Below are 27636 nucleotides of genomic sequence, written 5' to 3' on the forward strand. Positions count from 1 at the left end.
GAATGTCTATCCGTAAATCATTTCAAATATTGTGGTTTAACTTTTTTCTTTTTAATAATACAATAAAACGATCGCATAATACCTTTATTTATTTACGGTGTGTATGAATTGATGAATCTACTGTTTAACCAATAACTTGTGTTTTTACTTATTAATTTACATACTTTTTTTTACTTACTGTAAGTACTACATAATTACTTTAAGTAGGTATTTGACGTTTGAGTATTTTTGTTGCCTTACTTTGTTATTGAAATGCTTTATAAAACGATGAAGCTGTGAATGATGATTAAAAAAAGTGTTAATTATTACATCTTCTAATTAATGCTCATTCTGAAGTGGTGTTATATGTAAAAATATGAGAAGACTTTTGACATTCCGCCTAGACTTAAGTATAGTAATAACTAAATTTAAGACCATTAGTTTATTAATTAATTACTATTTTCTTTTAATTATTATAAAATTAATGAGCATGAATACTAATTATAAGTAATATTTTTACACAAATATAGTTAGAAAATCAAAATTAACGAACTCTTAAAAAAAGCAGCTGTGTGGTGTAATGGAACCTTGATGCAAGAAAAATAAACATGCATTATTTATTCATAAATTATATATAAATAGATGTTATAAAAAACCTTTGTCAGGTGTTGAGTTCGAAAACCTAACTCCCTCACGAGAACCCGAGCGCCTTAGACCACTGGGCCATCCTGACTTGTAAGCAGTTTTTGAAATTAATGATTTAACTTCACCCATTCTTCACGGCCGGCTGGTATGCCACATGCAATAGATGGACGAAAACATTTGAGTTAATACATAAGTTATTTTTTTTACTTAATCCTTTTAAAGGCTCCACTCCATAAATTAAATTAAAAAAAAGACATGCAAAAGCATGACGTCAGGACAAATAGATTATGAATCCTCAAATAAAAGCAAGGAACACGGTTCTAAGAGACATCTTAAGGCAATAAAATGACAGATCAAGACTATCGACCCGGTGGCCTTTATTCAGAGTCACCGAGGCGCGCTATCAAAGAAAATCAACTTACAAGTTAGCGTCTTAGGGACTGCAAGTTCGGCAAGGGTTATGCGGGCGGGGGTTTTGAATGTAAATAGTGGAGCCTGGGTCTCGTATGAATTAAATTTAAGTAATTAATGGGACCGGTAGTGCGGGTTAGGACCTTATCGGCCATTTTGTCTTAATTGCAGCGTGCATTTAAAATGTTTGATGTATAACTTTACATTGTTTGTTTTATGTTGCTGATTATAAGAGATCTGTTGTAAAGTTTGATTGAAAGCTTCAATGTAGCACAATCAATGACAGGAGATATCAACTCGCCAAACTCTGGCAAGAGAGTGTTCAGGCAAATATTGGCCGAATTAACACTAAAAAAATAATAGTTAAAAAAAACTTAAAAGCACGCTTTATATAAAATTCAACTAAAACACGCTTTTTTTACAATAGAATATATATTCTTTTTTCACTATTTTCAATTCAAATTCATTTTCTATTTTTTAGTTGAATTTTATATAAAGCGTGCTTTTTAGTTTTTTTTTAACTATTATTTATTTTTCATTTTTTAGTCAATTTAGTGTAATGTCATCGGTCCTCGATAAATCTACAAAGTTTGAACGAAATCTAGCCGTTTAAAGTGGGACAAAATCGCGCCCAAAGAAGTCGGTTACAAACATATAAACATACAGGTGAAGCTAATATAAAGCGTATAAAAAATTCAAAACACTTGGATAATTGTGTATTTTCGCAAAGTAACACCTACTTTATACATTAATTTTGTTAATACTTCTGCAGTTTCAGTTATTCTGGGTCGCTTTAATAGTACTGCCAGAAGATTAGATACTTTTTTACGTTACCCAGATTCTTTCATTGTAATAATAATAATCAGCCTCACAACACAACACCCTTACGTCAATGTATAACACTGACAAAATAAATCGTAGTTTATTTATTAATAGTAATTCCTAGTAATGCTTGTTTTGCACACCGTAACAAAGCGGCGATGTGACGTCATCGGCCTCACATGGATGATGGAGTTCAGTTGTTACTTGTTGGGAGGCACCGCTGCTGGCGTTGTATACGGTCGAGGAGCGGCTCAGATAATCGACGACTACACGCTCTGTCAATACTTAAATTGTCTTGCTAATCCGGATTATGAGATACAGACGACCACAATATCTAGTAATACACTAGCGTGTACACCTGACAGCCTGATAATCTATTTTTTTTTATGGAATAGGAGGACAAACGAGCGTACGAGTCACCTGGTGTTAAGTGATCACCGCCGCCCACATTCTCTTGCAACACCAGAGGAATCACAAGAGCGTTGCCGGCCTTTAAGGAAGGTGTACGCACTTTTTTTGAAGGCACCCATGTCGTATCGTCCCGGAAACACCGCACAAGAAAGCATATTCCACAGCTTCGTAGTACGAGGAAGAAAGCTCCTTTAAAACCGCACTGTGGAGGACCGTGTGTTTACTACTTTTCAATCTTAGTCGGTTACAATCACAATAGATTCGCTTTCCTCATCTATCTTGCTGTATCTCCGTTGGAGATGTTCTTCTCTCTCACACGCTTTGTTTCGTCTATACGCTAGTATATTGTAATTCAATACTTCTATTGGAAGCTTTTATAACTGCCTGATTTCTCCTTTGTATTAATTAAAGCCTTAAATATTTTATAGATCTAGATAGAGCATCTTGCTGCTAAACAACCGACGAAAACAGGCCAGGTTTATTACTTTAGTGTGCGTGACTAGCTACGTCTTACACTCGTGATTTGCCCAAAATAGAGGTTAAGCGTCAACCTCAACTTCATTCGAACGCTTTCACACTTGTGACAGTCTATCTAGAAGTATTTGTTTTAATTTAACACAAACTTGTACAAAGCTTAATGTTTATTAAAATCAATTTGTTGAAGACCTTGTTTTGTCTATGAAAGATGTTTGTTCTTATAATATTGAATATTACCACATAATACAACATACATACAACACCGATACCCACGCACTTGTATTTAAGATTTAATTATCCTTGAGAAACATGCGAAGTCATTTATTAATTATAATGATCCCTAATGTGTGAGGGGGAAGAAACGGGATGAAGAAAGGGTGGCTATATTTTAAGATGTCGCCGTCATCTGGCCAGGAATGCGTGGTTTGGGTCCGGTCCTTGATTATTTATTACTAACTACTCGCTGTACTTGTTTATGTTCTATATACACATAATTACACAATTAAATTTTCAACAAAGCGTCAAGGTACGGACTAAGCCATTGTCTTTGTCATAGATCATTTATACCTCTTGATATAAATGACTATGACAGCTGTGAGAATGTCGAAAACAACAGAGTTTAGAGTTAACCTCTATTTTGAACAATTCGTGCACACTAAAATAAAGTGTCATTCAAATAGCGAGTGTAAGACGTATCTTGTCATGCACACTAAAGTATTAAACCTGGCTTTCTTTTATCGCTTGTCTAACAGCAAAAGACTCTATCTAGACGTATAAGTTATCTAAAGTTTTACTAATAAAAACAACTTCTATGGAACCGAAATGTAAAAAATGATTATTTTACTTTTATAAACAAAACAGTAAATGAAATTACATATTATAACAATATAATACTGACACACTTTTACAAAAGATATCTTGCCCCAAACTAGGCAGAGCCTGTACTGTGGGAACTAGACAACGATATATTTAATACCATATTATACTTACTTAAACATACTTCAATACATATAAACATCTGTGACTCGGAAACAAACATCCATATTCGTCATACTAATGTTTGCACCTACCGGGATATGTACCCGTACCTCTCAGCTCAGTAGGCAGTGACCACCTGGCCTATGGGTCGTCCAGTAACAAAAGAACTTCATATAAAAAATACTAAGTTAGCCTCGTAAGAATAACGATCCATTTAAAAGGAGCAAATAATCATAGTCATTAAGGGCCGAGATATTTGAAATAGCAAGTTGCAATTAACGCCAACGGTACTTTTAAAGGGACCAAAATTTTGGCGTTCATACCAATTTAAATACCGTCGCCTAGTGAAAATGTACGTTTTTTGTCGATGACTTTAGAAACTGAAGTTAGATGAAGAGGGCCAAGTTAAAGAAAAAAAGTATCAGCTGTTAATATTTGCCATTTTGTCATCCAAGAACGATGGTACCTAGGTAACACTGAAAATGTTAAGAAATTGAAAAACGGCTTAATGTAGAAAGTTGCCAATATTTTTGATGTTTTTCGAAGTAATCTCCGTTCCTCTCTACACATCGTTCGATGGAAAAACTGAGAAAAGGAGTGGGCCCATTCTTCCTTAGGGGTCTCCTCTATGTCATTTTCGTAAGCTTTCTCGTAAAGTGAACACCTTGAATTTTATCTTTCGTTCTTGGGAATAAATAAAAGTCGCAGGGCTGTATGGCGGATGACTCATTATCTCGACACCTGCCATAGTCAAATATTCAACAGTCCGATTTGCGGAGTGCGCTGAAGCATTGTCGTGGTGAAGGAGCATCCTGCTTCGAGGCCGCTGCTGTCGATTTGTTTCCAAGACAACAGGCAAACAGCGAATGACATACCAGTCTGCATTAACTGTCTATCCATTTGCTAGCACTACTGTCGCGATATTAACTAACCGACCAAAGAATCAGGTAATCATCATTTTTCCATGACTTCTTCCTTTCTTTACCTTTTCTTCTTTAAGGAAACAGCCACCTGAGCTGATTGTCTTTTGGTTTCGGGTTCGTAGCAATGTATCCAGCTATCATCACCTGTGACGATGTCAAATACTGCATTTGAGTCACCGCCGTTGAACTTATCTAACATTTGGCGAAACCAGTCCATGCGGAGGTTTTTCTGGTCGTCGGTTAAGGTATGGGGCATCTTCTTGGTACAAAGCTTCCTGACGCCTAAATGTTCGTGTAATATTTTTTGAACTTAACTCTTACCAATGCCTAGGCTTGCCCGTGTCTGCTGATAGGTCACTCTCTTATTTCCTCTATCATGCGTCGCACAGCACTGATGTATCTTCAGTAGTCGCTGTTAAAGGACGTCCCTCACGCTGATCATCATTGAGATTGCTACGTCTACGCTTTACGTTCATTTTCACGTGTAACAAGAGTTTTAGATTTGCCGCTAATTCGGCAAAACGTCAAAAACAAATGACAAATGAATGCCATATACTTCATAAGTTACCAAAGAGTTCTAAAATTGAAATTCAAAAAAGTTTTCATTAGCAATGTTTCTAACTGGCCAGTTCTAAACATTTTCACTGTAATCCTTGTCTCTCTCTCTCACTATGCATTGCAACTAAACATAAGTTATCAATAAACTTTCAATTATTTACTTGATTCTGTGTGACTTAAAATCAGGATATAATATATATATATATTCTGATACACAAATAAAATTTGAAAACAAAATTTTATGAACGATGCGAGGCTTGAATCCAGCCACTGCTCTCTCAACTGAGCTAACCGTTCGAGTGACGCATCGTCATAAAATCTTGTATGCTATGTTCAACTGTCAGGTATTAATCCTAGAAGTGAGGGTTATCACTTTAAAACAAAACAAATTGTTTATTACTATTATTGTTACACTTAAAAATCCTTAGTTTAAATTTATGATTAAAAATTTGGACCATTACAGAGTGCCGTCGTCGGTCATTATTACGACCCGCTCTCGAATTAGCCTCGGTCTTACGAGGCTATTGTTATTTGTCACTAATATCATATAAAATATTTAGGTATTATTTCAATGATAAAATTTTGATCTGCGAATAGTAATCTGAGAGTAAAGAATAAAAAGAATCTGAACTTATTAACACTTTTATAAAGAAAAAACATATTATGTAGCTTTTATGTTGTTCCACATTTTGCCCGGATATACATACACACAAATTGTGTTACTTTTTTACTTATATACTTACTTATTTATTACTGTACTTACTTATATATTACTGTATTACTTTTTTGGATTCGGTATTCGGTACTGTTTGTCACATAACTACATAAATAAATATAAAAATAGAATAATATTGCACTCTAGAGGACAAGAACTATACAAGAACACATAATATCTATCCACGTCAAACACTTGTATTACAAAGATCTTCGGGGAAAAGAATTCAATTCCACGTGACACTAACTCATCACTTTTCACGTGTCACAGTAGCCACGTGAACATGTCTTGTACCGCGTTAAATATTCAGAGAACGGGCAGGGTTATTTCGAGTTAGCGGGGTCGGAGAGGCCCCTTGACTTGATGTCGGGACTATCCCGCGAGCGCTCATGCGTCCCAAATTTCCGATTTGTCGACCTAAAGGGTTCACTGATTAGCATCTGCCGCATCAAAATACATTGAATCATCTCTGTTGTTGACGTAATGACGTTTACTTGATACGCTAATGCCTTATGAAGGTACTATGATGTGTGTAGACTCACAATATAATAGCATATATACAAACACAGCTTGCGAGAGTGAAGAATATATCTAACAGAGAAATTTACAGCAAGATAGACAAGGAAAGAGAATCGCTTTTGATTGTCAAGTCGTAATTTAGTCATTTGAAATTAGCTCCTTAGTATTTTGAATATTAAGCTAGCTAACGCACACATTGACATATAAAAATTGGTACCTAATTATCTGACTGTCACACGTGACCACGGTCTATGGGCAGGTTTATTGTATGTATATGATGGAGTGTTTGGGAAACATTATTATGACTTAACTTTATTTAATCCATCGTTTATAAATAAGCAAAACAATTTCAGAAATTTTATAACAGAAGGATTCCATACTACCTACACTAAGAGCATATTCTCCTCTGTTTCCATCCAGTGGCTTCCGGTGACTGTTTTAACTTATTTGAGTCCAGGTCTTGTCCTTTGGTCACGTATAATGTACCATCGACAATTGATTCATAGCCCAGTTTGATGATAATTCTTTTAAAATCATAAAACAGAATTATATTTGGACGAAAAATATTGTATGACAATTGGTGGACTGTCAGTGTCTAGGACATAGTAAAATGATAATAGTTACTTAGTAAATGTATGTTCAAGCGAATTTCGATCTACTTGTTTATTATGACTATAGAAAAATTATATTTAGGATCCGTCTGCAATAAGAAACACTACATTACATTAAATGTGTTTCTTGAATTTAGTCACCAGTGTAATGTTGATGTGTGTACACATATAAATTTTATTTTAATAAAATTTAGAAATTAAATTAATGATGTGAGTAGGTACTTATAACAGATACACACAACATTAATTATCAATTACTGTTTTTACAATTAACTACTAACTACCTACTTACTTAATTATTATTTTCTACATTATATAAAACAATAAGTAATATCAAAATAATAATGCTGAGATACTTAGTAAATTTTGGCTTCCATTTTACTCTCGTAACAATTTTAACATTCCAATTCCTCTTTATAGTGAAATTATGTCAAATACATCACTATAGACATAAAAACATCACGAGCATCTAATAAGGAATACCGATATGAATAGAATTAAGCAAATTTTAGTGTGTGTTGATATTTTGTAATAATATATCGTTAACATATTAAGTACATAATATAAACTCCTTACAATATAAATATTTTATAAAGAATCTGTTAAAGACAATAAACACATCATTATATAAATACACAATATATTATGAAGGCTCGTTCAATAATTCAGTATTGTCACGTTGACGGGCCTAAAAGACCCCAGCTCGGGCGCATTACTGCGGTAATGACACGTGTAATCCCCACACGACTGGCCTGTGACACTTCATGAATGTATCATTTATCATCGCACACATCTTCTTATGTATTTTAGCGTTATTTTTTCAATATCTTCGACTGATATTGTGTTGTCTTATTGAGCACGTGTGGATGTATCGAGCAAAGGATTTCATAATTTCAAACTTTTCCTATGTAAAAATTATGTAATTCAAAGTTTCTGGGCTGGCCCTTCGTAATACGAACTTAAGAAACAATAACGCTTTTTGAAAATGGAACACTCCAAGAATAGGTTACATTTTAATTTGTGTGATTGTCATTTGTTTTTACAACGTGGCATCGTTTAGGAAATTGTGTGGCGTCAGTGCAATGAATTTAATTCGAGAAATTATGTAAAAATATAATTATAACATCTGATCTGGCTATATTTCTTGAAACCGGAAAGAAAAAACCCTTTTGGCAGAATAGATCTTTCCTTCTCGAGACTTGTCTACAAAAGGTAGGCATAATCAAAGCATTGTTAAGAAATTGTTTTCAGCACATCGACAAATTACACTAGAGTGACTGTTGAAAACGAAAGGACTGTTACTGCAGACTGTAAACAAATGAAAACATTTTTTTGAAACGTTTGCGTAAAACGTCGTTGCAGTAAAGTCGACCTTTTTCACAACAACACGAAGTAGGAGAACATTTCACCACGCAAATAGCAAACGCAAGTAGCATTTTAATTTTGTCGGTAGTACATCGATTAACTGATTCTCAAAAATATAATTAAACTCTCAGTCAATCATATTTCCGCTCGTATGTTCAGTCTCATTAGCCGAGTAATATTACTAGCTACGACCCCCTTGAAACCGAAACTCAATAATGCTTGCACATTACTGCTTCACGGCCGAAAATGGCACCTTGCCGGAATTCTATAAAAAACACCTCCTACAAGTTAAACTTGTTTGTGGGGTTTTTATAGTTGAACTTCAAAAAAAGAGTTGGTAAATACACAATAAATGAATACTCTTATCGAAGCCCTGCAAAGTGACTGTGATCAGGTTGAAAAATATGCTACAATTTTTGGTTCAATGTTGCGATAGAAAATAGCAACAAACACTACAATGGACAAATGAAGGTTCTAAATTTAAATTGTCAGATGCAAGGCTGCTGGCGACGTATCGGCTGTCACATTACCGCTCCCCGGCACTGGTGGTGTTATTATCAAACTTTTTGAAGGGTCTCCGTCCGCCGGCACGACGCCGACCGCACTGAGATCAGTGCTAACATGGACTAGAGGAGACTTTTTTATCTCTTTTATTGTGCACGAGCTGATCACGTTTTTATCCTTGTTGTTTGCCTATTCGAGGTAGTCTGAATATTGCATAGGATTTTGTTGACATATAAAAGGATGTATTTTTGAAATTTTTTCACATGTTGAAAATAATGACAGTCTCAGTATTTATTTTTTCGAGTTGTTGGTTAATATATTTTATAAAGGTTGGTTGCACCAAATGTAATACCAAGAACAAATAATAATAAATGACTAATGTCGCGTGTGCTGCCAAGTTGGCTAGATAACTGGGTTTGTTAATATAAGTCACTAGTGACAGTGATAACCTTATTTTAAGTTTTAAATAAATATTATTGTGTATAAGTTGAAAAGTCTAAAAAAAAGACGTGTGGCACTCGGGGACTGCCGTGGTGAAACTATTGCATAGCATTTTTTATCAACTTATGCAATTATAATTATTTATTTATTTTATTTATGCAGTATTTTTTTAATAAAATTAATTTTTAAAAAAGCAAACGGGAACTGAGTAAAATTTAACTTGCAAGATTTGATTACAGACAGACAACGGGACAGGTGAAACTAAATAAAAATGCTTGTCATAATAATACAAATTAAAAAAACGTGATAAAAAGGCTCGAACCTGGGACCTTCTGCACAACGAGCATATGTAATAACCGCTGTTCCACGGCAACTGTAAAAAGCGTGCCGAAATATCTATATACATCTATTCAGTAAGTAAGTGTTAGGTTATTTTCGTTACGGAATTTCTGGATTCGGTCCCTACGCTCAAGACCCGCGATAGAAGCTATGCAATAGCTTAAAATTACTGCACATTTCTGTTTGCAAATAATAAAATGTTAACTTATATTTCCTCTTTTTATTAAATCTATTATTTTAATAATATGCTTCAATTTTTTATCAAAGTTGTAGGTCGAACTATATTTTGCATTTAATTTAATGTCTTCCAATGAGAGTGATGTATGCACCAGTAACTGGCATTCATACCAGATTGTATACCTGAAGACCATGATTATTGTAATGCTTTGTATGAAATGCTGTTGGTTTGTCAGTAAATAAATAAATAAATAAGTTAGAAATAGGTAATTTGCAATAAGTGATTCCCTCCACAGATTATCTAAAAAGTATTTCTCGAAGGTTTTTTGTTGGATAGCCATAACTTCGAAAATTATTCATCAAATCAGATGATTCATACACAAATATTTATGAAGTTTATATTTGTCACTATTGACTATTTCGCTCAAAATAATTGTTAATAATAACTTTTTTTGCTCTAAGGTAATTTTAATATAAATAACATTCTTAATAATTTAAGATTTTAGTGACCGCCCTTAGGCTATTTAAATATTATATTTTTTTTAAACGAATTTTTTTTGTAAATGAAAGAAAGAAGCCCATTCAGTTTCTTGCGCCCGTTCCCCTCAGATCTGAGAAATAAATTTTCGAATGGGTGATTTGATTTTATTTGAAATCGAAAACTGTGTCAAAACTTAGATGTATATACGTATTCTACTTTAGAAAGTCAGAAGGTAGGGTTGAGATTTTCCCAGGATTGTAAAATTAGTTTAGCATGTATCGATGTATGTACCTATTTATTGTGTCTGACCTAAATGCCGTGTTGTTCTCATTTTTTGCCTCAGGTGGATATGACGTTCTACGAATACTGACGTATACGAATTGTTTGACCGGCAATATAAGGTATCAATATAATAAGTTTTACTTAAAAACTAACTAATTTATTTACTAATTAATTTTTCGAGCTGAAAAGTATGTAAAATGTTTATGACCGGCAATATATAGTATGAACATGCCAAAATTTATTAAATTATTTGCTGAATTTTTTGTTAAATTAATTACATTATTAATGACGAACCTAATGGTTAAGTTAACTTTATCCTTATAATCTAGACGCAGCCATAATTTGTATGAGCGTGTTGGATATTATAAAATAAATGGTCAGGGACATATCATTCTTTATTTTATTCATTAGCAAAATTATACATATTTTATGAAAAACAACGTTGTGCTGGAATCACTAAACATAATTGAAAAATAGTCCATCTCCATACTATATCCTTACTTATGGTCACCGAATTTGGAGACCAAGAGGCGCATATGGTAATTTCTTATTCCAATAGGAAATAGCAGCGGTCACTACAATAATCCATCACGGCCGGTTATTTGTTTGTCCCGGGCTGACCATGTTTTATATCATTTTACGTATTCCTTACAGGTTTTGATAAATATTTGTTTCGCCTCAGTTCGGACATGTTCGGGAATTGAATATCCGGAGTTGAGGTTGATTGGCGTGTTTGAAATTGTAATTCATGTTAGACTTGATCTGAATATTACAGATTTTATTTTGTTTTCTTACTTTGTTTTAACAACTGAGGGTTTCTAATTCCAACTATGCATACAGTAATTACATTTCACCGATGTCGCCTTTTTTGGAGATCGGATAGAAGGGCTGACTTCCAAGAGATTGAGACTAGGTCTTTTGAGTATGATTGCCGGAATAAAGGCCTAATTCGGCGCTAATTGCAGCTAAATCGCTAATGATGTCAAATTAACTCGGGTCGACTTCTTATAGGCCAAGGAAATTGAGTTTTCTGTCTGCATTGCACATTAGGTAATGGACTCGGGTAGTAAGAGGCCAAAAGCGTACCCAAAAGATCAGCTTTCTCTTTTGCCGTATGAGCCAGAGTGTCATTCCTCATGTGAAACGCCGATATTAAGAGGAGAACAAACGAGCATACAGGTCACCTGATGTTAAGTCATCACCGCCGCCCGAATTCTCTTGCAGCACCAGAGGAATCACAGCGTTGCTGGCATTTTTGTTTTATAGTCAAAAATAATAATAATTAACTTATTTTTATAACTTTCTTAGACTGATCTGACTAAAGCGAATGACGCAGAACGAAATCTTCACTCAAAAATAGCATTATGTATAAGAATTATGTATAAAAGAAAATATTATTTGTTTATGTAAAAGCGCCAACTGTCTGGGGAGTTCATGTCATTAAGCTCCAGCTAAGGACCGCATGCATACAGAATAGAACCTTATCTGTTATGCATAATGTCGCGATCCCGAAGGTGGACACTGTAATGTAGTACTCCTACGATATTCTACAGCATGTTTATTTTATTTTTAATAATAAAATTAGATTTTTTTTATTACTTTTAGTGTAATGATATTTAAGAAGTTTTATGCAGCGAAATGAATGTTTAACACATACGTTCAGAATGGGGTCAAAGAAATTCACAAATAAAAATGAATTGCATAAGAATTGCACATTTTGGTGTTAGTTTCGACATTTATACCACACAACTGAAGTAATGGCAGGGGTTCACATACTGTTAAGTAAATCTTAAAATAAGTTACTTACACAAATAAAATTTTAATACCAAATTATATGAATGATGCGGGACTCGAACCCACGACCTCTTGCATTCCGTGCGAGTGCTCTTCCATAAGTTACCTAGAAAATCAGTACCTTGCCGTGCATTTCACTTACTGATAATAAAAAATGTAACGTTAGCTCTACATCTATATGTCAAGATAGACTGTGACAACTGTGAAAACGTGGAAAAAAATATTGAGGTTGACGGTTTACTTCTATTTTCAGCAATGCACGTACACTAACACAAAATGACATACAAATCATGTGTGTAAGACGTAGCTTGTCACGCACGCTAAAGAATACATAAGAATTAGCAGAATTAATAAATTCTGGCCCGTTTTCATCGGTTGTCTTGCAGCAAGAGACTCTATCTAGACGTATAAATTATATTAAAATATAATATATAATTACATTTTTGTAGTTATATATATATATTTTTTTTAAATGAATAATTTATTTAACAACGCCCGTATAAGAGACTTACATACACGAGTTAGTATTGGCCTTGTTACTCCAGCACATTTTGTTATACCGATGCAGATTTTTCTTCTCCACGTGCAATAAATTTATTCAAACATGTCAGGGCTTACAGGAGCCTTGGTATTTTGCGTATATCTAACCAGATATATTAATTTGAAAGAAGGTTAAAATGCATTTTTTTCTATACATACATTATTACATTATATTATATAATAATCGCAAACAGTTTCAATACACCTGAAGTTGCTTACGGATTAGATTTCTTACAATATACAATAATTTGATGAGACCTGGGTTTGTTTTTATATATTTTATTTATTGGGTCTACCAGCGATTGTACAAAATATATATTTCTTAAGCTATTTAGAGTTTACATTACATGCACAGGGTATGTAAAATCATTTAAATGTAAACAATAAATGCAAATCGCGCTTATCGTTGCTTCATAAATCTAAAAGTGAGTTAAAACAGGAATCAACAAAAACCAGAGAAAAACAAAAAAAAACCGTGTGGTGTCGTGAGACACCGGATAGGAACGAAGTTCCTTATTATGAAAATATTAATTTTAGTGATTAGCAAAAAAAAAATGGGCAGTTTCCACTGAATTCCACTGTCTAACATAAAAGTGTGTGTATACTTATGTCTGCACACAAGAAGTTATATTTCTTTGGCGTAACAAAACAAATCCTTAAAATTATTTATTCGTCGTGCTATTCTACGTTTGTAAAAAGAACGATGTTGTAAAAATCGTGAAATAAATTATTGAATATTGACGATTACGGCTGTATTGGCTTGAACCCTTCGCCTGTCATATAATGGACGAAGAAACAAAAAAAAAAATATCGCAAACGTCAAAACAATTCTGAAAAGTTTTATTTTTAGATGGGTTGTTTTTTGGCGGGAACGAGTGAACGAAGGAAGGCGCGCTTATACAAAAAAAAATTGTTTAAATTATTGTTCATTGTGCATATATTTTTCATACTTGTAAATTGTTTATCCTGGTTTATAAATATTCGATTTTTGTATATATAAATTGTTAAGTGCGCTTCCCCATCACCATGGGGAAGCGTACAGGTAAAAGGCCGAAGAATGGCCAGAGCGACGCAGAACCAGCAGACGAACTTCCCCTATCCGAATCCTCGGTATCTGACGCGGAGGTGACTGAACGTCTCATTGTAAGAAGAAAGGATAAAGAGAAGTATACCCCTTATAGAGCGACAAATTATTATAGGTTGTACGACGAAAATTCAAATAAGAAGGAATTTATTGTATTTCTCAATCGCAAGCAGGGTGAAGTCAAAATATCAGACAAGGACAGGTTGGGTCTGTCAAATGGAATCAGGAGGCATTGCGTATCGGGTGTGTTGCACCTGAGGTCCGTTAATGCTTTTACAGTTGGTGTTACCTTTGACCTGCCTAACAATGCGAATGTATTTTTAAAAAATGAAAAGTTACTTAGCGAGTTGGAGATGGTTGCCTCAATTCCGGCTTCTGAAACGGAGGTCACTGGAGTTCTTACTTCTGTTCCCACTGATTACTCCAACAAAAAAATTCATCAATTAATTGCATCGAGTAAAAAAGTTATTGCTGTGAGAAGGTTCATGCGGCGAGTAAAGGACCCACAGGGTGTTGTCTCCTTTGTTCCAACGCAAACTGTTGCAGTCACATTTGCATCAACGTTGTTACCTGAGTATGTAACACTTGATCACTGGAGGCATGAGGTTAATGTATATGTACCCCCTATTAAACAGTGTCTACGCTGTATGAAATTTGGCCATATTGCTAAATTTTGTAGAAACAATGAAGTTTGTTCCATATGTTCTGACAATCACAATTTTAAAATGTGTCCAAAAACTTTAACAAAATGTGCCAACTGTGGTGGAGATCACATAGCTATCTCATCTACCTGTCCTCTGAAAAAACAAAAAATTGAAGAAAACAAAGTGAAGTCCCGTAGTGTTAGATACTCAGATCTCTTCAATGAATCTGCTTTCCCTCAATTAAACTCAAAGTATATTGACACACACCTGAGCAATCTTATAAAATCTGACAAATTTATGAACCTCTTGGTTGAAGCAGTTTTACAAATTTGTACGAATAAAGATAAGTTAACTATAAATTCAAATAGTATTAAGGAAATTCTGAATAACACTTTTAGAAAAAAGACATCTAGTTAATTGTTATTATGGATACATTGAATATAGTGCAGTGGAACGCTCAAAGTATTATTAGTAATAGGCTTATTTTTACAAGGTTTTTATATGAAAATCATATTCATATTGCTATAATTTCGGAAACTTGGTTAAAACCACATCAGTATTTTTTAATAAAAGGCTATAAAACAATAAGGAATGATTGTGGTAATAAACACAATGGTGTAGCAATTTTTATTCATAATAATATCACATTTTCTAACATAAATACATATTTTGATAGTGCTCTACAAAATGTTTGCATTAAAATTAAAATTAATAACAAAGAACTGAGTATTGTAAGTTTTTACAGTCCTTCCAATTCAAATCCTCCATTTAATAAAAACAATTTAAACAGTTTAATTAAGTCCATTCCAGAGCCAATGATATTTGCAGGTGATTTCAATGCTCATCACATGTTGTGGGGATGTGTTGATACATTGCCTCGAGGTAAAGATGTTTTAGAGGTTATAGATGAGAATGGTCTTGTTATTCTGAATAATGGTCAAGCTACCACAATAGGATCTCCATCTTGGCGTCCTAATGCTCTTGACTTGACTTTGGTAACTCCATCATTGGCTCTTTTATGTGACTGGTCAGTTATTGACAGTCCTCTGGGCAGTAGTTATCATCTCCCTGTAATAATAAAAATGGCAGTAAGTAGTGATAGTAGTAGTTTGCAAAACACATTATGTAATAATCTACATTTGCCCACTCACCCTAATTATAAGCAGGTGAATTGGAGTATGTATAGTAACTTAGTTGTTTCTTATTTGGATGATGTTAAATTTGACACTTTATCTTCAATAGATGCTTTTAAATCCTTTTGTAATATTTTACTTTCTGCTGCCAAGCAGTCAATCCCTAGCTGTCTGTTTTCCAAAAATTCTAATAGTAATAATGTTACTAGTTCTTGTTCACAAAAATCTTTTAAATATCCTTGGTTGCCTTGGTGGAATCAGAGGTGTACAGAAGCAGTTTTAAATGCTAAAACTGGTTACATTAATTTTAAAAACAACTCCACTGATGAAAATTATGTGGAGTTTAAGAGATTGCGGGCTTTAAAAAAACTTATCTTAAAAAGTGAAAGAAGAAATAGCTGGATAGGCTTGTGCAATTCATTTAATCGTTGTACTCCTTTGTCTTCAATTTGGAAATACATGCGCAAATTTAACAAAACTTACATTCCTGACAGTGTGTTGAATGATAGTTGGATTCCAGATTTTCTACAAAAGTATACTTCTGACTTTGTATCAAATGAGTTAACTAACTATGTAAATGTTGTTAATGATAGTAATAAATATTTGATAGAGCCTTTTTCTTTACAAGAACTAAAATCCGCTTTATTTACTAGAAGAGATACATCTTTCGGTCTTGATACCATTCCATATATTTTACTCAAAAAACTTAATTGCCACAGTCTCAACATCTTTTTAAATAATCTTAATCGCCTATGGAAGGAGAATACTATTCCTGCAGAATGGAAAACAGACTGTTTAATCCCAGTTTTAAAGCCAGACAAAAATAAAATGTTACCTGACTCTTATAGACCTATAGCTCTCACGTCTTGTGTTGGGAAGATATTTGAGCAGCTTCTAAAACAACGTCTCGAGTTCTTTATAGAACAAAATTGTCTTTTGCCTAATAATCAGTTTGGTTTTCGCAAAGGTCGGTCTTCTAGGGAGAGTATAGCGCAGTTACAGCTTGATGCGCATCAATGTTTAGCAAGTAATCAGTATCTTTTGTCTGTATTTTTTGACATCTCAGGTGCCTTCAATAGTGTAAATATTGCCGTGCTTTGTGACGAGTTATCAATGTTAGGGATACCAGGTAAAATAATAAATTGGATGCAATCCTTTTTGACTGACAGAAAAGTATATGTAAAATTTAATAAACATTTGTATGGACCACGACTCTCTTCTCTAGGTGTTTGTCAGGGGGGAATATTGTCTCCTTTAATTTTTATTATGTACATAAGACGATTGAACCTTATTTTGGGGCCAAATATAGTAAACCTACAGTATGCAGATGACTTAGTCGTCTATGTATCGGGAGTTGATCTGATTAATTTAGCTGCTACTATTAATAAAGCACTTGTAAATTTATATCAATACTTTTCTTATCTTAATTTAAATGTAAATCCAACCAAATCAAAAGTCTTTGTGATTGGTCGTAAACGCATCATATTGCCTCCCATTTTATACAATGGCATTCCACTGCCTATTTCATGTGACATAAAATTTCTAGGTGTAACATTTACTCCAAAACTGTCTTGGAAAAAATATACAGATAGTGTTATAATTAAAGCGAATAAAGCTTATAATGTATTAAAATCTTTGTGTGCAACGTCGTGGGGAGCGGACCTTAAAATATTGTTAATTTTGTATAGATCGCTTATTCGTAGTCATTTTGAATATGGCTTTCATTGTTTCGCCGCAGACAGCAAAATTGTTAATAGTCTGGATAAAATACAAAATAAATGTATGCGTACAATATTGGGTGCACTTAAAACTAGCCCAATAGCTGCTATGCAAATCGAGGCCAACCTTCCTCCTTTGTGTATTAGATTTAGTTATCTTAAAGAAAGATTTATTTTAAAGCTCTATAGCTTGCCGACGAACAATCTTCTTAAGAATCTTATTGCTTATCAATCGTCTTCATTTCAGAGACAGTTGTTTATCTTGCAAGATTTTTATTCATTTTTTAAATTTCTACAAGATTTAAATATTCATCGGAATAATGATATACTTCCCTGCCATGCAGGTTCTTTTCGATGTAAATATTCTGCAATTAATGTTGTAATAGATCCAAATTTAACTTCAAAAGAGGAGGTTCATGTATTATTGTCAGAATGGTCTAATTGTAAATTTGTTTATACGGATGGCGCAAAAAACAATAATAATGTTTCTTTTGCAATCTACCTTCCTGAAATTAGGAAGGGTATTGGCTTTAAGATTAATAGATATGCCAGTATTTTTACTGCTGAAGCCGTCGCTATTCTTTTTGCTTTAAAGCATATTAAGAAACAAAATCAACTTAATAAGAAGTGGGTAATAGTTAGTGATAGTATGAGTGTGTTAAAAAGTTTGTCAAATAACAAAATGAGTGCTAACATCAATTACATCATTTTTGCTATAAAGGAATTGTGGTTCGAACTATGTTTAATCGATATTAAAGTGGATTTCGTTTGGGTCCCGTCCCATATAGGAGTAGCAGGAAACGAAAACGCTGATTTTCTAGCTAGAACTATCATTAATATATCCGATCTATCCCTATATCCTGATTGCAAAGATCTAGACATTAACATACCATATACAGATATAATAAGTAATCTAAAACAGCGTATGACTCTTCTTTGGGGAAGATATTGGTACAATTGTACAGAAGTAGTCTCATTTGTATACTTTGTTAGATAATCTCGTTAATAGCACACCCTGGTTTTGTAAGTTTAAAAATAACGCTCACAGAAAGTTCTATACTACAATAACACGAATGCGTATTGGTCACTATCGATTGAATTTTCATCTTCATCGCAAAAAAATTGTCTCCTCTCCTTTTTGTGACCTGATTGTTTTTATTACAATAATAAGCAACAAGATCAGTCTCTGGATCACATCTTTTTTGATTGTTCGTCCTTTGGCATACAGCGCCTTGTGCTGATGGATGAGCTACTGGAAATATATGGTGCACCCAATATAATCCCGCTCTCAGTAATAGATCTATTAAAGGACACATCAACTTATATGTCCTTGTATAAATTTGTATGTAGTACTGTAAATACATTGTAATTTGTAGATACATACGTTGTAAATTTGTTTATAATTATGTAAATACGTTATAACTCGTACATATACAACTAGTAATAGCATAGCGCAATTCGCGAACTGAACAGATAATGTAAATAGGTAGGTATTATTCTAAAAAGTTATGCAAATTACACTGGATTTGACTTTAAGAAAAGGGGAAAATTATTAGAGACTATATTACTGGATTTGGACTTACTAAAAGGAAAATATGGAAAATATTCTTTAGAGAATTATACATTAACGGAAATGGTAAAATAACTGATGACTTTAAGACTGGATTGGATTTGATGAAAGAAACTACTATAAATATTCGCTATCGAATATACATAATTGGAAAAGGAAAATGGAAATAATGTAAGATGAAATGAGAAAACTGGATTGGACTTTTTGTAAAACAAAATAGTGAAAATAATAAATACCAAAGAAATGAAAATACTAACGACAAGGCAGTAAGGCCCCTGGCTATAGCCTGTTCAAAAGAACGAATTAATATTTAAAAAAAAAAATATATTTTTAGATGTCGCGCGCGCGCAACGTAATAGTCAAAGAAGTTTATCTTTAATAACATCAAAAAGGGTTGGCTTTTATGTCAATGTAATTTTGCAGTTATAAACCTATTTAAATATGATTTAAATATTGGTTTATTGATTTTGGTTTGGTTTGGCCTTGTTACCAATGCTGTAAATAAATAAAATAAACAATCAATGTAATTTATCAGAAATGTGTCAAATGTCTATAATTGTTACTTGTGAATTATTTATATATAAAAAGTGTCGTTACAACTTTTGGTCTTAATTTTTTCCGTCTAGCCCCCTTTCCCAACGCGCTTTAGGAACTTCGTTCCAATAAAACAAGTAACTTAAAAGTCTGCAATACCTTATCAATAGCAACATTTCAAAGTATGTTTAGGGAAACTAATAATTAGTATTAAAATTAAAATTACAACTAGATATTACAAAAATAAATTTATCTTACCTTAATTAGAATTAAAATATATGTAATTACTAACATCACAAAGTGGCCTATCAAACTCAATGTTGTATTACACTAGTTTGTTCTATCGTGTATATAATACTAATAAATATAGTAATAATCCATTGTGAGACTGATGGTTATGATATACCGTTGATACAATACAATACTATGGTTTTTGAGCCAAAAATAATCTCTATAGATCTCAGCCAGAATGTGTCAACAGCCCACCTAAATTGACTTAATGTATTGTTATATTTTAATTATTTTTAATTCACTCCGGTTCCGTGATCTTTACAGGATCACGTTATCTCGGGGACTAACGTGATCCCGCCATCAAACGTCGACTAAAATAAATAATATTAAAAATGTAACTATTACGCAAATGATCACGTAAAAGAATAGTAATAGCAATTACACGCATTTTAATCTTAAAAAGTATTTATTATAAATGAATAAAATATGAAAAGGCTCAGGTATAAGCAGTATTCTTCACAATGTATTGAACTACATTAATTTAGCTTTAAATGATGCCAACCTTAAGTCTGTGATCTTGTATCGGTTTCCAATTAACAGTGCCACGGTTGAGTCTCGTTATATTTTTAATTTGGGGGAGGAATCTCAAATTAAAGCGAGCGACGTCAAAGGACATGCTCAGCTGCCATTAAAGTTAAATAATTAAAGAATTGGACCGTCTTCACAGTCGTTAGACGGAATTAAGAAACCGCTCTCCTTAACTCCGTCATTTTGATTTAGCTAAGATTCTGTTCCAACTTGTTTCAAACAGTAATTAAAATAAAGTTAGGCTAACTAACAGTGTCCACGTGTATCTATAAAAAATATTTATCATTTATAATTAAGAGTTCTGTATATTATAACTACATCATAACTAACAAGTATTTTAAAAATGAGGAGGTTCTCAATTCGTCGTTTTTTTGATTTTTGTGATTTCCGTATGGTCCCATTGTTATTTGGTCCAGATCTGACAATGGCATCCATGAGAAAACCATAAAAGTCTTAAATTTGCTATACGTTTATCGACGACAAATTTACGAATAACTCAATATCGCGCCAACTGATTTCGATGATTCTTTTTCTATTGGAAAGGATATACTTCAAAGATAGTTTGGTGACAGTTTGGTTAGGTTCTGATTATGGAATCCATGACAAAGTATCGGAACTCTTCAATTCTTAGGAGCAAATTAACGATACTCGGCCGAATGTTTTTATGCTATCCGGATATTTGAGTCATGTACCGTAACTTCTTGTACATTACTTTTAACTACTTGTAATTGTCATAGTCGAATATGTTGATCAATGAAACTCCTTAACGACTTACTTATTGTATGGATGTGATCTGTGGCAGAATTTCTTAACTGTATGTCTGTAATCAAAATGAAATGCGCTTACGTTCATTACTGTATTGCAAAATTTAGTAACATATTTACACAAATTATTAGTTAATGTACTTCGAATTCACTAAAAAATAACCGACTTCAAAAAAAAAACTATTCCACTATAATAGATACAATAAGCACTAAAAAGTAAAAAAATAAATATCTATTTTTAAACAACCTGATTAATATAATTCTAGTTACAATTACTGTTATTTTTGGAGTCGGTGTCGGCCACGGTAGGTTTGTAAGTAACATAATATACATAGTTGTAGATGAGATGTGCTTGTGTCGCACGCGCAACGTGACAAGGCGAGAGGCGAGGTTGGGGCCGCGGAGGAGTTACTCCAATCCCAAAAATAAAAATAATTGTAACTAGAATTTAATTAGATTAATAAGTTTGTTTAAAAATACGTAATTATTTTTTTAGTGCATATTATATATATTATTGTGAAATAGCTTTTTTTAATTCGGTTGTTTTTTTTTAATAAATTTTAGGAAAATTTAATAAAAAAGAGTTCTAATGATACAAATTCACACTTACATATTTTTCTCAAACGTCACATTAAATTTAACTGTATTGGCTTATTATTGCTTAAGGACATTGTATTACTTTACAGGTGCAGAGTAACAAACTCCCTAATTTTAAAAACCTATGTAATTCCTAAGAATCACATTCATTAGTATCCATTGTAATGTGCTTTACATCTTGTAATTTTGTAAAAAAAATAGTCTTTCATTATTATAATGACAAGCAATAAACTTAAGATCCAATGCTGATTCGATAACTCTTTGAAAACTTTTTCGTTAAGGCAGTTGTATAAAATTGCTCCAATAAAATAGTAATAACAGTTTGAGTTAATTTTAATCGGTTTTCTTTCGCGACCCTTCCTCGGTCCTCCGTTCTGCTTTATTTCCCTCATATATTGTCTCTCGGGTATCATTTTCATGTATTTATTATTAGTACGATATAATTCAAACACACCCGTGAGAGAAATTATAACATTAATATCATTAGTTGTCTTAAGGTGTGTGCTCTCGTCCATACAACAGTAGTGATAACTTAAATGGCGAGGTTCTATTCTATTCTTGCTACTGTGGCTTCTACGGAACATTCACAATAATTAAGCCATGTTATATAGTCCATTGATCCGGAGAGTGTGTGGTTTCTAATTGTAACGGTGATGATCGCTGCTACGACTTCATAAAAGTTTTATTTTCATAATAAACCATAAAGGCAAGGTAAGAAACAAACTATAGGAAAGAAACCGCAAGACGACTATCTTCCACTTGTAAGTAAGACTTTGAAAAGCAATAAAATAACTTCAAGAATACTGATACTTAATATTATATTACAAGCCCAACTATACGAGTGAGGTCACATACATATTTTTTTACGTCAGATTGTTTGACAACTGTGGTTAGTATACTGTCATAATTCTTATTCTTTAAAATCTTAGAATATTGACACTAATTAAAACAATTTTTTTTGATCCTTGAACGGTAAATCGTAAAGTTTAAGACTCTGACATTCATAAGTATAATTTTTTGTTCTAATCGATTATAAAATTAATAAAATAACTGTAAATTTTTGGGTATTGGAATAATCATAATATTAAAGGTAGTTTTAATGATTTTAAGAAAGTATGTCACTTAGATCTGTGTTATTCGAGCAAAGAAAATACCAGACCGTGTTATGTTTATGAGTAAAGCATAATAGCTTACCTCATAAAATGTATCATAATGTATCTTTCGTATCACGCGGAAAAGATCGGCGTTGTATCGGGTCCGACCCCAGTGACCCGAGGGTCTTCTTCTCAACATAATATGCTGAGGAACACAAAATGTGTATTGTAAGTTATAGATTACGAATACATTAGATCCTATAGTTTTATCTGAATAATTACCTGAACGAGCAGATGGCCCAACTTATGCTAAGTGGTGCATAACAATGACCTTTTACTTAACTGTCAGTACATAAGATTTATATATATTTGAAATTATCCTTTTCATGGCGCGTTTGGGAATAAAACAGTGAATGTTTTATTATGAGTGACATATTATTCTGGCATCTTATAGTTCGCCAGTAAGTGTCCCTCCAATACTGTAGTAGTCAATCAGACATATTATGTCTCCTATATAAACTACCGTTGAGAGCCAAGCAGGCATATTATGTCTGCTCGCGGGGGGGCGCGCAGAAATATTTTTTTCGTTAAATATACACAGAGTAAGACAAGCTACACGATATACCACAAGAAAGGTAATTTAACAGACTATAAAAGAATGTTTTTTTAATATTAAAACTTTATCTGTGTAAAATACGACAAGCCGTCAAAAGGCGGTCAGCCGTAAAAATTGTCTGTAGCAGTCGATTTAAAAATTCTTTTTTGTATTATCTATGATGTTTTAGTAACCATTATATTACTAATTAGTAACTTTTAAGTATGTTTTAGTTATAAAAAATTACTACATTCATTAGAAATAATCGAAATGTAATCTGTAGGTAAATCTAAAAAATCATAAAAAAACATGACATAACTTTTTACGAAATTTGGGGAGACAGAAGTTTTTAATATAGTTTAATTTCTTATACTGCGGCCATATTGTATTCATGAGGAGAAGAAGCTTAGACAATTGCTCATTATTCCATTTATACTTTTATAAAACAAAAGTATTTTTTATTTTACATGACATTTTTGAGAGTATATTGATATATTTAACAGGCTCGTTAACACAAATGGAATTAATATTTTCAAAACTGAACTCTATAGCTCACTTCATTGTGTCCGTTGGAAAAGCGATCAACACAACCTTGTACCTAACCAAACCCAACGTCCCCACATCCTCACGTCCCCGCTAACGACCAAACTGAGTTCTAATCATGAACCGTCAAAAATGGATATCGGGAATTCAATTCGGAGTTCCGATCTTCTTTTTGCGCGACGCAAAGGGCGAGGGGCCGTACAAATGGCCAGATCAACTCAATAAGGCAACGGTGACGTGTTTACTCGGAACCCGCAAACTGCGCTTTTTTACATTTTTCCAAACGTTATTTACCCGGTGTCGTAAAGGCATTGTGCCTGTCCAACAATAACGTGTAGGTACCGGATATTTTGTTTATTTTCTACTTTACCTCGCCGTCGACGTGTCGTGATCGTATTCATTTCGATTTGCTGATCTGATATGAACGATGCCATTCAATGGTGCGCTGGTTTTAAAGTGATATGCAAGGGTTCAATGTATTTTGTTTATAAGAGATTGATGTACAGCAATAAACCTCATGTAATAGGTATAATGTTTAATATGTTTTAACTTAGATAATTTATTTACGTTTAGATAGAGTCCCTTGCTGCTAGACAACCAATAAAAACAGGCCAGGTTTTATTAAATCTGTTTGCATAACAAGCTACATCCTACACTCGCTATTTGTATGTCGCTTCATGTTAGTGTGTGTGCATTGCTCAAGGTAGAAGTTGACTGTCGTTGTTGAAGTTCTGTTTCGACGTTTTCACAACTGTCAGAGTCTATTTAGACATTTATATGATCTAAGTGTTTTAATTAGTACTATTACTATTTACATATTATCTTAATAAAGCAAATACATAACTATATAACTGACGCAATAATCAGTAACTCAGTAGATTTCTGATACATGCTCGCTTAAATACAACTGTTGTGGCGGCGACGTGGGGCGGGTCATACCCTTCCCTAAAATATGATCGAAGTAGGTGATGGCGGGTACATGCGTCTTGCTCGTGAACGGGCGCTACTTGTGGTAACTGGATGTATTTATGCATAAGGCGATTTAGCATATATATTATGGCGAGCCGTACACTCGACCAGTACCAGCTCAAATATAACTTCGTCACGTACTACGTCAATTATCTTAATATATATAAATCACGTGACAAGCTGTTTGTCCGCGATGGACTCCTAAGCTAATGAACGGATTTAAATGGCGATTACTTCATGGAGTGCAGTTTAGTCCAAATTGAGAGATAGGATACTTTTTATTTCGATTTGGAACCCATAATTATTTCCAATATTTGTTTTGTATGGCCATATTTTCTGTGAGAGAATTTATTGACGCACGGTGTGACAGTTCCGCTGTGAAACAATTTCACTATAGCAACAGGGAGCATTTTTTACGAAATAATTCTTGATGTTTTGAAATATTATTGGCAAATTCCTATAAAACATTATTTTGTTTATTACATACAGAACAACGTCTATCGGGTCAGCTAGTATATTATATAATTAAATACATCATCTAACTATCAAACACAACATTCACATTCTTTTGAACACGTCACTTGCATTACACTAAGATAAAACCACTGCAATTCTGTTAAGATAGACCCAATATAAATGTTTGAAAAGATATCCAAATGTTTATTTTGTTCATCGCGAATAACGACTCACATTGCAAGAGTATGTAATTGTACTGGCATCACTTCCGTGTTGGATAGCTTGGCTGATTCGATGGCTGATATAGCTGCCAGCTGGGCTGTGGTCGACTTTTGAGACACTGATGGTACACGATTATGAGAGAAATCAAGAAAAATAATTAGTATACTAAACTGAGATTCAGTTCTGACGGCGGCGCTTGCGTTTACCTAACAAACGTATAATATTCATATATTTATAGGGAAATTAATTTAAGGTTAAGTACCTAATTTTGATAAAATTATTAGAGTGAGAATCTCTTTTAAATGTTCTAGCCATTTACAGAGTTACTGTCCATACCTATTGTGTTTCGTACATATGTGTATAAAAGTTTACCAATGGGAGGCTCCTTTGCACAGGATGCCGACTAGATTATGAGTACTACAACTGCGCCTATTTCTGCCGTGAAGCAGTAATGTGTAAGCATTACTGTGTTACGGTATGAAGGGTAGTTGTAGTGCCGCTCAGAATTTTTGTGGTTATTGTATATAATTACCATCAGCTGAACATCCTGCTCGTCTCGGGATTATTTTCATTAAAAAAATATATTTTAAACTCTGACTATATATTAAAGATTTTGAAACTAGGAAGTACAGTTACGAGATAGGAAAAAAATAACGAGTTGCACTCCGGGAGTGCCGGCAGAAGTGAAAACTTGAACATAGGACATTAGCTCTCTGAGAAACGTAATTAAATGTCGATATTTATTTATTTATTAATTATTGGCTGACAGCCACAATCCAGAGATAAATGTAAATGTTAATAAGTAAGGGCCATTTATGAGCCTCCACAAGTAAAAAATCAACAAAAATTACAATGCTTCACATTTAAGTCTAGGTACAATATTTGCGAGATTTGACACTAATAAACTAGATTATAATATACAATACAATCCTATTTAGGATCTAGCCCTAAGTTACAATTAGCCAAAATTCTTTTAGCTGATTGCACGTGAAAGCAGAATAGGTCAATATTATCCAAGTGTTTTAATTTATTGAAAATATTTGAAGTGCGGTGGACAAATGCATTAGCTCTGTAATTGGAACGGCTACGCGGGATACTGAGGTTTCTTTTCCGAGAGTGCTGGTATGGTACATATAAATTAACTTAGGAAAGGAGGTATGGACAATTGATTTTGGATTGAGCTATCATCATCAATAATGAGACGTCGGTGATGTTTCTACGTAATGAGAGAGGTAATAGATGTAACCGTTTACAACGGTTTTCATAAGATGTATCACGTATTTTAAACTTATAGTAAAGGTATTTGGGAAATTTACGTTGAATATTTTCTATTATATTTTTGTATTTATTGTAGTTAGGGTTCCAGACTTGATTACAATATTCAAGGTGACTGCGGACGTAGGAACAGTAGAGAATTTTTAAAGTGTTCATTTTAATAAAAGGCTTCGATATTCTTAAGATAAAACCAAGAGATTGGGATGCTTTTTTGGCAATATGATTGACGTGACGTTAAAACTTAATTTACTCTCGATGATAATACCTAAATCGGAGACGTAGTCTACTCGTTGTAATGCCTGGGACAAAATATTGTAATTATAAGAAAAGGTAAAATGTTAAGATCAAGTTTATTAATTTCACAATATTGAGAGAGCCTTAATATATCTTCCTGAAGTAGCAGTGCCTCATCAATATTATCAACAAGTCGATAAATTTTCATGTTATTAGTGAACATTAGGTAATTAAAATTCACAAAACATGCGTCTATATCGTTGATGAAACGTATGAATAACAAGGGACCGAGCAGTGAATCTTGTGGAACATCCGATGGAATAGTGACTCAAGAAGAGGTGAACCCATTCAAAACAATAGCTTGTGTTCGGTTGCTTAGATATGAGGAGAACCATCTATGCAGGTCACCTCTA

General features: G+C 33.4%; 1 protein-coding gene and 1 long non-coding RNA gene across 3 annotated transcripts in view; one reads left to right on the forward strand and one right to left on the reverse strand.

Moving 5' to 3' along the window:
• The window catches only part of LOC126966510 (myelin transcription factor 1-like), a 366689-nt gene that overhangs the window by 43680 nt on the left and 295373 nt on the right, over nt 1–27636 (forward strand). The window lies entirely within an intron of this gene.
• On the reverse strand, nt 15314–17421 carry LOC126966560 (uncharacterized). 2 transcript variants are annotated; one of them, XR_007729749.1, is made up of 3 exons: nt 16669–17081; nt 15852–16119; nt 15314–15768 (listed from the first exon to the last, which is right to left on the reverse strand). It is a non-coding gene; the product is annotated as an uncharacterized LOC126966560 (long non-coding RNA). The 2 variants fall into 2 exon arrangements; XR_007729748.1 differs by lacking the exon at nt 15852–16119 and having other exon boundaries at nt 16669–17421.

This window comes from Leptidea sinapis, chromosome 10, assembly GCF_905404315.1.
Source record: "Leptidea sinapis chromosome 10, ilLepSina1.1, whole genome shotgun sequence".
Lineage (NCBI taxonomy): Eukaryota > Metazoa > Arthropoda > Insecta > Lepidoptera > Pieridae > Leptidea > Leptidea sinapis.